Here is a 13128-nt window from a genome sequence, read left to right on the forward strand (position 1 = left end):
CACAATCGCAGCCGCAGGGCTGCTCCCCCCGCCAGGCAGATGGTTGTGCCTGGCGGCCCAGCCGTGGAGAGAGTCTAAGAAGCACCGTGTGGATGTACCGGAAGAAAGCCGCCCTTGCCAGGCTCGACAGGCGTCGGTAACTGTCCCAAAGTCTCCCTTGCTTGGAGGACCCACAAACCCAACAGGCTGTCACAAGGCCGAACAGGTAGGGGAGCTCTTCTTTAGGATGCTACTTAGTAGCCCAGGTTCTTGCCAAGGATGAATGGACAACCACCAGCAGCCCCGCCCACCCGGGCACCTAGAGCGTCTTACTAGCTGAGCAGCCTGCGCGAGCTGCGGGGAGAAATGCCGCTCCGACCGCCCCAAGGCTTCCGCAGTCCCACCAGCGCGCCAGGGGCCAGGCCCTGCGGGGCCAGCTTTCCGGAGGGCCGAGTAGCCTGCGCTATGCTCAGGGGCCCGAGGGCAGGGGAGCCGGGGACCGGGGGCCGGACAGCCCTGTTCCTCCGGCCCTTTGAGCTGCCGGTCAGGCATAAGGCAGAGCCCTGGAAACCTGGACCTTGGGGACACGTCGCGGGGAACAAACCCATCCGCAACTGTGCCGTCCTCAGTAGCCATCCTGGTTCAGGGACTCCACCTCTGCCCCGTCCGAGGCACCCAGGCCGGACCGGCCCGCATCCGGGCTTCTATGGCCTGGGAGTCAGACCAGAGCCGCCCGAGGTCCTATAGGGAGTGACACGTCAGCCTGGAAGGCAAGAGCAGCAGCCGGGCGAGCCCTGCAGATCTACAGGCCCTCCACCCTTCCTTCGGGGCTTTCCCAGGGGCCTGTGTTGCTCTCCAGCCAGGCGCTCTCCCTAGCTCGAAAGATCGTTGCGGACAGAACTCCGCGGGCAACGTGCCCTGGGCCGTGGAGACGCAGCTCTACGGTGACTTGGCGGGCATCATTGCCGTTCCCTGACCGCTAGCGTCAGGCACTTTACACCCCCGGTATCTGCTTAATGCGCACAGCGGCCACACCAAGAAGCTATTATTCCCGGTAGATGAAACGGAGACGCCGTGTTCGGGAACTTGCCCAGAGCCACGCACGTTACAGGGGCAGGACTGGGCATTAGAGCCCGCTCTCTGCGAGTCTGCAGCGCCCGGCTTCCCAGGGCAGCGGCTGCAAGCGAGCGCGGGGCCAGGGCGGCCGAGGGCGCAAATGACTCCCGCGGGGACCCGGGCAGCGCCCAGGCGCTCCCAAACCTCCGACAAGGGCTGGTTCCGGGCCCCGCTGCCGCAGCGACCCGCTTCACTCGGGTGAGAGAGTTCATCTCTGCAAAAATTCGGGTAATTACTCGGTGTGCTCACTTGCCCTCTACCGCGTCCACAGGGCGCACTGCGTACCACGCAGGGAGTTGTGCCAGATACTCCAGAGTAAAAATGGAAACTTGGGACGCTAAGATCAGCCTACCGCTACCTCCCTCTTCGCCCTCCTGAGGCTATGGCCTCGTCTCTGCCTTCTGCTTGGGAAGATGAAGCCTCTTGGGGGACCCTGAGGGCTGAGACAGGAGTCTTGAGGGGGGGGATGCCCTCCTCTTTCCCCATCCCCCACTACTTCCGCGCTGCGGACAGGGCTCTCCATGGGGGGAGGGGGCGCGATATGAGCATTAAGGCGTCAGTTCATTAACACTGATTTACGCAGGGATGGGAAGAGGTCCGAAGGGACAGAGAACCCAGACCCTGCTCTCGGACGGAGAATCCAAAGACCAGAACTGACCACACCCGTCCCGCCCTTTCCCCCAATTTAGGTCCACGGAAACCCCATCCCCTTCTCGGTCGTCAGAGATGTTGATGGTACTAGCTAGCGCCCAGATTCCACCTGAGCTAGGTGATGCTGTCAGTTTCAAGACAGGGCATATGAAATACCCTATTGTTGTGAGGTCGACCCATTGGCGACCCTGGAAGGCCACCCAGAGACAGCTGAAGAGGGAGGTCCAAGCCCAGAGAAGTGAGTGCTGTGCACGGAGGGTGGAGCGTAGCCTAACAAAGGAGGCCAACCCAGAAGTGGGAGTCACTTCTCCCTTTTCCACAGAGAGAAGAGCCCAGTAGGGTGGGGTAGGAGGGTGAGGGAATTAGAAAAGGTGACCTTTTTTTCTGAAAGGGAAATAACCTAATATCCCTAGCATTTATGCGGTACTCTGCAGGGCATTAGTGGTTTCACAAACTTGCTACCCTTTAATATTCACAATTACATGGGGTAAGCAGAAAAGTAATTCTTATTCCCATTAGACGGATGAGGATGCAAGACTTTGTGGCTTTCCTGGGGCCCCAGGGTTGGTAGAGGCTCTTTACACTCCATTGTTGAGGTGACCTGTTTAGTTTGGGGGAAATAGCAGGTACCAGCCCAGCCCAAAGAGTGAAGATTGTTCCCCGTAGGTTAGGGAAGGGTGCAGAGAGAGGGCAGCCATCGTGGATCATGGAGAGCTATAGGCTGCTACAGACCTAAAGCCCGTGTGCTTCAAAATCAGAACAAGCACGAAAAGGAACGCCGGAAACAGGTCTCCCCAGAAAAGACAACTTACATACTGTGTCAACAAAAGTCTGCCTGACACTCAAAATCTACTCAACACAGGTAGCTTCGGCCGCCAAATAGATCTGATACAAACAGCAGGAAAAGAGACTGTATTATGTACAGCTATAATTAATACATTTCAAAACATGAACTTCTTTCTCACCCACGTAACAGTTCAATGGGGGTGTTTCTGGAGAGCAGGTGGCTTCCCATGAGGTGACTCATAGACCCAGTCTTCCTCTTCAGATGGCTCCACCCTCACCTAGAACCTCAGAGTCCTAGGCACTCAGCTGCTGGAGAGGTTAGGAGCATGGAGGACGGGCACGGGAGGTGGGGGCCGGGGTTTGGAGTGGTACACATCACCTCCACTCATATTCCATCGGATGGAAACACGACCAGCCCAGCTGCATGGGAAGCCAGGGAGTGGAGCTACCTGTGTGACCAGAAAGGAATCCAAGGAAAAAGATTTACTGAGCCTGTATGGAGAGTTAATCAGTCTTCAGTGATTTTAGAACAGAGAAATCTGTGTTCTGTAAATTTATCTTTTCCTAAGAACCTGTACTTATTATTGTTATTGTTTTTACTATTATGGGTTTTTGTCTGTTTGTTTTGTTTTGTTTTGTCTTGCTTATCTCGGCTTTTCTGTAGTGGAGAGAACATGTGGATACCGTGAAGACACCACTCCTACATTATAGCCACAGGTCACTTCACTTCTCTGGGACTCAGTTCCCACGTCTGCTGCATAGGGCATTCATTAGGGTAAGTTTCAGCTGGACGTGATGACAAACAAATGTAAGTGACTTAAGCATAGTGGGGGATTATTTCGCTCACACATCAACATCTAGCTGGGCAATTTAGGACTGGCGCAAGTCAAACACCTCCTACTTTGTTGCTTCACAGTGCACGACCTCAACTTCATGCCCAAGATGGCAGTGGAATATAGGAAGGATGAAGAAGATGGTACAAGCTATATGCCCACTGTCTTTTAAGAAAGATTCCCAGAAGGGCTATTCAGCATCAATTTGGCTGTAACCTAGTCACATGATCACACTGCACTGCCAGGAAAGATATGAAATGTAGATTTTTTTCAGAACAGCCATGTGCAACTAAAATGTGGCAATTCCATTGGTGAGGAAGAATGGGAGAATGGATATTAAGGGAAACTGCATCTGAACTTATAGGGGATTGGACATGGTAATCTCCAAGGTCCCTTTCTAAGGTTCTGTGTTTCTATAAAAGCAGTAACAAGCGAAACAAAACAAAGCAAAACAAAAAAAAAAGCAAAGTATAAATAAAAACATTGTTAAAAAAAACTAAAGAAATTTGTTATCAAAAGCTCATGGCTAATTCATTTTAAAGTTAAAACTCACCCCAATGACCGTTATCTCCATTCCCTCTCCCCACAAATATATAACGTGGTTTCTGAATTCTATGGACTGAATTATAATAGGCCGTTTATTTTTTATGTTTATTCATTTTGAGAGAGAGAGAGAGAGCTCATGCAGGAGAGAGGCAGAGAGAGAATCCCAAGCAGGCTCCATGCTGTCAGAGCAGAGCTCAACATGGGGCTTGATCTCACGAACCGTGAGATCATGACCTGAGCCAAAATTGAGAGTCTGACACTTAACCAATTAAGCTATCCAGGCGCCCCTATAATGGGCCATTTAACATTATTTCCCCATGCATTCATATCGAGGTGTTTCTGGAAGTGTGGGGAAAATGCTGGGGCATCTGTAACCTCTTCCACTGCTAACAGAATGCTGAGGGCTGCAAAAGCATGTCTCTAAGCATGTAGTAAAAGAATTACTTCACTCCTTCCTTCATTTATGTATCCATTGACTCATTCATCTATCCCAACTCAGTAATTATTTCCTGAGTACCTCTATCTGCTGACTATTACATATAGGGATTTAAATATTGTTTTTGCCTATCTTCATTAATAACAGAACTACAGCCAGACATATGGCTGACCAACTACATGACCTTTGTCAACCTTTTTTGTTAGGTTTGGCCTTGTGACCAGGTTCTCCCCAAAGGGCTATAAATAGACATGCGATGGGTCACTTGTAAGACTGGCTGGCCTGTAAAATCTCCCATATATACTTCCCCATGCTCCCTTTCCACACACTAGAATGAAAATACCTAGTGTCACCTTGGAAGTCATGTGCCAAAGATGGCAGTTACCGCTAGCCTCGGTCCCTAAATGACTAGGTGGACTGGAGTACTGTGTACACACACACACACACACACACACACACACACACACACACCCTAATTTGGAGCAAATGCCCTGGACTAAACAAGAGATAAATAAGTGTGTGTGTGTGTGTGTGTGTGAGCACGCGCACACACGCCAACATGGTATCTATTTGTTACAGCAAGTTAGTCTAACTCAGTTCTAGAGCATCACCAGCCTTGGGAAGCACCATTCATATTGTATTCTAGGTGCTCCTGGAATACAGCAGCCTCATTCATAAGCCAAATAAATGTGATGAGCGTGCTAGACATGACCTCTCCAAGGTAGACAGATGACTGGATGGATCTGTGTCCTCATTTGTGAAATGAAAGGTCATCCTCTTCAAGTCCAACATGCGTGATTCTCCATGACCCACCATAGCAGGTAGCAGAGAATTCTAAAAGAGTGGACTTTTCTGGAACCAATGCTTTGGGTGAAGATGTTTACTCCCTGGAAGCCAAGAAGGGTAGCAGCCTATTCCAGAGCCCTAAGAAATCCTTTCTTCGTGATGCGTGGGAATGGAGTAATGCGCAGAGAAAGGGAGAGTACAGAGAGTTCAACTGAACCCAACACTTAACCATAATGGAGAAAATGAGATTTGGCACACAGAGCAACTTGCACACTTATCTCTAGTTTCATCCCATGGAGGGACCACTATATGGGGACACAGGAGACTTGAGGTTTTACCTCTATCCTTGCGTTCCTGTGCAATCTTGAACAAGTCAGCAAGACTCTCTGAACTTCACTTCCCCTGACAATAGAGGGAGAGTAGACCCTCTATAGCCTCTCATTCTATAGATAGGACAGAGGAAATCTAATTAGTGTAGACAACAGCCTAAAATCTTTAGAAGAAAGACATTGGGAAGGACGGCATGGGGAGGAGCATTATGCCTTTAGAAGGCAATTGGTCTTTGACGCGCTCACACTATTCCACTAAACACTGGGTTAGAGGACAGTTATTTGAACCTCCTGCCTATGAGCTGCTGTGTTGGGATTTTTGAAGTGAGCCTCAGGAGGCAAAAAGTGTCCAGAGAAAATGGCAGCATCAGAAGCTCCAAAAGCTTCTGACCCCCTCCATAAAAGCAACAACATAAAAAATTGGCAGAAACTGTCAGCAACAATTTTTTTAGAACTCAGGAGCCTAACTAGAAGCTTGCAGCAGCCCTGGAAGAACCCATTTGAGAATACGGCTGAATCTTAGTAAGAACACCAAGCTTTGTGGCATTTTACCTTACCCGAGTCCCATCCCTCAGTCCTCAGCTCATCGGGAGCCTTGAAAATAACGGTCTGAGTTCCCAGTGCCAGGAAGGGGCCGAATGGACCCCACTTACAAACTGCTCTTACTGCACTCTGTGTGGTGGCTCCCTGGAAAAATCTGTTCCAACGGTTGCCTTCAACTTGACTGCCTAACTGGAACTCACCTTCTGCTACGGCCACCAACCAAGGAACATTTTTCAAAAACACTTATAGGCCAATGTTTCCATTTCTGCTGCCGGAGGCAATGGATAACAGTGGGACAAAGAATAGATCACCCCAAAAGCTTGATAGGAAAGGCTGAGGAGTGAGGTACTTTGCGGGATAAGGGCTTTGAGAAGCTCCAACGTCTTCTTGGGATTCTAGAAGGACACACCCATGCTGAGGGCTATGTGCACACTCAGGAAAGACCTGAAAAGGCCCTACACTTTTGCATCTGTCTGTCCTGAGGCTATGCACAGTGGGAGGTGAAGGCGAAGGCAGAGTTGTAGACCTCCTGGCTGAGTGTTGAAGCCCCAGGGCAACATGCACACTGAATCTCTTCATGAAGACTGGGAGATTTTTTTTTTTTTTTAAGTAATCTCCACACCCAACGTGGGGCTCAAACTCATGACCCCAAGATCAAGAGTTGCATGCTCTACCGACCAAGCCAGCCAGGCACCCCAAGACTGGGAGATTTTTCTTTGTCTATTCCAGGTTTTTAGGAAAATCCTTGTCCAGGGGCGCGTGGGTGGCTCAGTCATGTAAGGGGCTGACTTTGGCTCGGGTCATGATCTTACAGTCCATGAGTTCAAGCCCCACATCAGGCTCTGTGCTGACGGCTCAGAGCCCGGAGCCTGCTTCAGATGCTGTGTCTCCCTCTCTCTCTGCCCCTCCCCAGCTCACACTCTGTCTCTCTCTCAAAATTAAATAAACATTAAAAATTTTTAATGAAACAAACAAGCAAAAAAAAGAAAATCCCTGTCCAATAATTAGCTCACCCCTAAGCTAATGGAACCTCAGAGACTTTACATGACAAACAATACAGATTTTACTAAATTAGTTTAGGAAAGTTACAAGCAAGCAAACAACTGCAACAAACAGCAAACCAGCAAAGCCAGGAGAAGGAGTAAGTTCTGATTTCCAGAGTTGCCATATTATAATAAATATTTAAAATTTTATTTTTGAACAGCAACAGTGAAAACCTACAAGTCTCACACCCGTTAGAAGGGCTCGTATTGAATCCGCAGAAAATAACAGTATTGGTAAGGATGTGGAGAAATTAGAACCCTGACACATTGCTGAGGGGGAGATTGAGCTTAAAATGTAAAACGAGGGGGCACTTGGGTGATTCAGCCGGTTAAGTGTCTGACTTTAGCTCAGGTCAGGTTCTCATGGTTTGTGGGTTTGAGTCCCTCGTCGGGCGCGGTGCTGACAGCTCAGAGCCTGGAGCCTGCTTCGGATTCTGTGTCTCCCTCTCTCACTGACCCTCCCCCACTCACACTTTGTCTCTCTCTCTCTCTTTCAAAAATAAAGAAGCATTCAAAAATATTTAATAAAAAATAAGTAAAATGCAAAATGGGGAAATGAGTGGCAGCTGTGGAAAACAGTTTGGCAGTTCCTCAGAAAAATTAAACATGCAATTACCATGTGATCCAGCGATTCCACTCCTAAGTATATGGCCAAAGGAACTTAAAGTAGGAGCTCAAACAGATACTTTCACACCAATGTTCACAGAGGCGTTACTCACAATAGCCAAAAGGTGGAAACTACCCAAATGTCCATCAACAGATGAATAGATCAACAAAATGTGGTTTATGCATACAATGGAGGATTCATTTAAAAAGTCTATAAAGAGGAATGAAATTCTTATACATACCACAGCATGGATGAACCCTGGAAACAGATTAAGTGAAACAAAAGCACAACTACTGTGTGATTTCACCTGTGTGAAGTATCTGGGATAGGCAAATTTATAAAAAAAAAAAAAAAACAGGAGGTAGAATGGAGTTTCCTGGGCTGAGGAAAAGGGATATGAGGAGTTATCACTGAATAATGAGGGAACTGAGTTTCTGTTTGGGAGGATGGAAAACTCTGGAAACGGACAGTGGCAATGATTGCACGACTTTGTCAATGTGCTTAATGCCCCTGACTATCCAGAAAATCCTAGACATTAATTTTATTAGATCATTAAATCATTTTAAATATGATCAAGGTGGGAAAGGAAGCCATGTCTAAAGAACTAAAGATGGGCACCTGTCTGGCTCAGGCTCACAACCCTTGATCTTGGAAGAGTGAGTTCAAATACCACGATGGACATAGAGCTTACTTTAAGAAAAAATAAATGAAATAAATACATTAATTAAAAAAAAAACTAAAGACAAAGCATGCAAACAACATCTCACCAAATAGAGAGTATCAGTAAAGAAATTGGAACCATATAAACAAATAGAAATTCTCAAGTGGAGGGGCACCTGACTGGCTCAGTCGGTTAAGCGTCCCAGGCTCTGTGCTGACAGCTCGGAGCCTGGAGCCTGCTTCATCTTCTGTGTCTCCCTCTCTCTGTGTCCCTTCACTGTTCACACTCTGTTTCTCTCAAAAAAATAAATAAACACAAAAAAAAAAAAAAAAAAGAAATTCTCAAGTGGAAAATGGCAGAAACTAAAATGTAAAAATCACCAGAGGGACTCAACATTCCTTTTGAGCTGGAAGAAGAAAACAACAGCCAACTCGAAAGTAGATTAATTGAAGTTATCCAGTCTGAGGAACAGAAAGAATGAAGAGAAAAGAACAGAGCCCATGAGCCAGAAGATGGTATGATGACATATTCAAAGCACCGAAAGAAAAACTGTCGACCAAGATTCTATATTCAGCAGCACTTTTTCTCAAAACTTCACCCAGAGGAGTTGAAAACTTGGGTCCACACAAAAACCTGCACACAGACGTTTATAACAGCTTTAGTCCTAATTGTCAGACTAAGTTATTCTTAAACCTCGGAGCAACCGAGATGCTTTTCTGGAGGTGAATGAGTAAGTAGGAGGATGAACAGCGATGAATAAATATCTTTATAAACATAGGGGCGCCTGGGTGGCTCCGTCGGTGAAGCATCCGACTTCAGCTCAGATCATGGTCTCAAAGTCCATGAATTTAAGCCCCGCGTTGGGCCCTGTGCCGACCGACAGCTTGGAGCCTGCTTTGGATTCTGTCTCCCTCTCTCTCTCTGCACCTCCCCCACTCATACTTCGTCTCTCTCTCTGTCACTTCGTCTCTCTCTCTCTCAAAAATAAATATTTAAAAAAATTATAAATTTGTCCAAACCTTTCTCTTTTTTTCTATATAATTTTATTTGTATTTATTTATTTGCCACAACATGTTTATCCTTTCAGGGTTCCTCATTGGTAGACTTCTAAAATTATCTTTTTTTTTTATTTTTACAAATAGTTTATTGTCAACTTGGTTTCCATATAACCAGTGCTCATCCCCACAAGTGCCCTCCTCCATGCCCATCTCCCCCTTCCCCCCGCCATCAGTCCTCAGTTTGTTCTCAGCATTCAAGAGTCTCTCAGGGTTTGCCTCTCTCCCTTTCCCCCACCATTTTCCCCCTTCTTCTCCCCAATGGTCCTCCGTTAAGTTCCTCCTAATCCTCCTAAACGTGCAAACATATTATATTTGTCCTTCTCTGCCTGACTTATTTCGCTCAGCATAACACCCTTCTAATATACAATGTCAGGCATGAACCCCGAAGTAAACCATGGACTATTGTGATTATGATACGGCAACGCAGGTCCATCCATTGTAACAAAAGTACAGCTCTGAGGATAGAGAATGCATAGGAAATCTCTGCACAGTCTTCTCAATGTTGCTATGAACCTAAAACTGCTCTAAAATAATAGTCTTCTTAAAAAGAAAATCAAAGCAAGGGGGAGAAATCAAGACGTTTGCAGAGAGAGTGAGTTTTGCTTTCTCACGGTACCCTTAAGTACTACCTAAACAGCCTCTGCCTTGCTGTGAATACTAGGTTACAAAACCATGGCCCTCCTACCAGGGTGGAAGGAGGCTCTGAGCCTTGGTTTCATCATTGCCCTGTGTTACCTGTAAACACTCAGCGCTCCTCACTATGAAAAGCCATATCATCCACCTCTCCTTTTTCAGAGCTGAGAAAGTTTTCAGGGACTTGCGCACTGGACTGTCTTCCTTCATCTTCTATTCCGGTGTGATGACTGACATCTGAAGCTAGAGGTTAGGAGGAGGAAGAATTAGGGCTTTGAAGGATAGGCATGGGCTAAAAGGTGGAAGGCCTCGTTATACTGGGGAAGGAAATGAGTAAAATATCAGAGAGAAGAAACAAACTTTCTAAGGCGAAGGACAAATGACTGCATCTGGCCCCTTCTACACCCAGAGGGAAGCGTAACATCTATGGAGCCTCCCTGAATTTTGGAGGCAACATTCCTCGTTGGGGGTGTGGCTCTGGCCCATTTACTGAGTGACCCAAAAAGCTGCTAGCCCTGAGTGAGGCTCTGCAATAGATCCAAGCTGCCGTGTAAGCTGCTCTGACACGGGCCATGTGATGATCCCAAAGATCTAATGGTGCACGAAATGTCAATGGCAGGCAAGGATGCCGTTTGGAAACTTTGGCAAGCTCCTATAGAAGAAGTGCAGCACAGACCTTTAGGCATTTGGTGTGAAGCCCTGTCATCCTCTGTAGATAACTACTCCTTTTTAAGAAACAGCTTTTGGCCTGCTACTGGGCCATAGATGAGAATCAACACTTCACCATGGGTGAAATCAAGTTCCCATGTGACATGAGCTGTTCACATGAACCTGGGTGTTCTCTGACCCACCACGCCATAAAGATGGGCACACACTGTAGCACTCCATCATCGAATGGAGGCGGTATTAGGACACTGGACCTGAACACATCCTGAAGGCACGAGGAAGTTCCATGAAGATGTAGCCCAAATGCCCACGGTTGCCACCACTGCCACACTACCTGCTCTCTCCCAGCCCCTCACCTATAGCTCCAGGGGGAGTTCCCGCCTACCCGCTGACAGAGAAAGAACTCAAGCTTAGTTTACAGATGGTTCCGCATGATGTGCAGGCAGCACCTGAAAGCAGACAGCTGCGGCACTACAGCTTCTTTCTGAGGCATCCCTGAAAGACGGTGGTACAAGGAATCCTCCTTGCGGGGAGAACTTTGAGCGGTTCACCAGGTTGTTCATTTGGCTTGGAAGGAAAAATGGCCAGACGTGTGATTAAATATCAATTCATGGGCTGTGGTCAATGGTTTGGCTAGACAGGGGATGACTTGGAAGGAACACAGCGGGAAAATTGGTGACAGGGAAGTCTGGGAAAGAAGTATGTGGAGAGACCTTTCTGAATCGGTGAAAACATGAAGATATTTGTGACCCATGTCGAAGTCCACTGAAGGGCGACCTTAGCAGAGGAGGATTTGAATAATAAATGAATAAGATGACCCGTTGTGTGGATAGTAGGCAGCTTCTTTTCTCAGCCATCTCTTTTCCCATGCCAGGCACTCCCATTGGGCTCCTGAACAAAGGGCCTGGGGTGGAAAAGACGGAAGTCATGAATGGGTTCAGCAACATGGACTTCCACCCACCAAGGCAAGTCTGGCTACAACCACCACTGAATGTCCAGTCTGCCAGGAGCAGAGACCAACACTGAATCTCTTACAAGGCCCCATCCCCCCAGGGAATGGTTGATTACACTGGACCACTTCCATCATGGAAGGAGCAGTGTTCTTCCTGGAATAGACACTTGCTCTGGATATGGATTTGTCTTCCTTCAGTGCAACCTTTTGCCAAAACCACCATCCACAGACTTATAGAATGCCTACTATCTACTATCATGCATACAGCATTGCTTCTGACCAAGGCACTCACTTCATGGCAAAAGAAGTGTAGCAGTATACCCATGCTCAAAGAACTCTCTGATCTTGTTCCCCACCATCCTGAAGCAGCTGACTTGATAGAGAGGTGGAATCATCTTTTGAAGATTTAAAGCACCAGTTAGGTGGCAATACCTTGGAAGGCCGAGGCAAGGTTCTCCAGAATGCTGTATGTGCTCTGAGTTAGCGTCTAATGTATAGTACTGTTTCTCCCATAGCCAGAATTCAAAGGTCCAGGAATCAAGAGGTAGAAATGAGAGTGACACCTCTCCCTATTATCCCTAGTGACCCACTAGCAAAAATTCTGCTTCCTGTTCCCACGGCAATGTGCCCCACTAGCCCAGAGGTCTCAGTTCCAGAAGGAGAAATGTCTCCACCAGGAGACACAGCGATTATTCCTTTGAGCTGGACATTGAGACAGCCTCCGGCCCACTGTGGGCTTCTCACGCCTCTGAGTCCACAGGCAAGAAGGACATTACTGTGCTGGCTGGGTGATTGGTCCTGACTACCGAGGGGAAACTGGGCTGTCCCCCACAGTGGAGGTAAGCACGAGTCTGTCTGGAAAACAGGAGATTCCCTTAGGGCGTCTCTTAGCGTTACCATGACACGTGATTAAGGTCAGTGGAAAACTACAGCCACCCAAACAAGGCAGGACTGCTAATGGCTCAGACACTTCAAGAACCACTCCATTCATCCTGTTAAAGAACTACCACCAGCTGAGGTGCTTGCTGTAGGCAAAGGACATACAGAATGGGTGGCCAAAGAAGGTAATTAAATACCAGCTACGACCATGTGATCAGTTACAGAAATCAAGACTGTAATTATCAAGAGTATTTCCTCTTTATTTTGTTATGAATATATTTGTGTGTATATGTATATATTTTAAGCAAATGTCTTTGGGTTTCCCCCTTCTCTTAACCCCTAATTATGTAATGTAAGATGTATTGACTTTATTTCATAGTATTTAAGGATTATTAAATTTACATCATCATATTTCAATTATGGGAAATCAAGAAGAGTTAATGCCACTCAAGGGCGTTCTCCCTCTTCTGGGGAAGGGGTTGCTGCATTTTCAGTTGTACTCTGGACAGTTCTGTCATGTTTGGAACTATGACCTTGCTATTGTTTTTATTTGTGGAGTACATTCAATTTAAAGAGATGTAGGTTGACAACGGGTAGACTCGTGATGATTGATTTTATGTATCA

Source organism: Hyaena hyaena, unplaced genomic scaffold (genome assembly GCF_003009895.1).
Source record: "Hyaena hyaena isolate Hyena2069 unplaced genomic scaffold, ASM300989v1 scaffold_64, whole genome shotgun sequence".
NCBI lineage: Eukaryota > Metazoa > Chordata > Mammalia > Carnivora > Hyaenidae > Hyaena > Hyaena hyaena.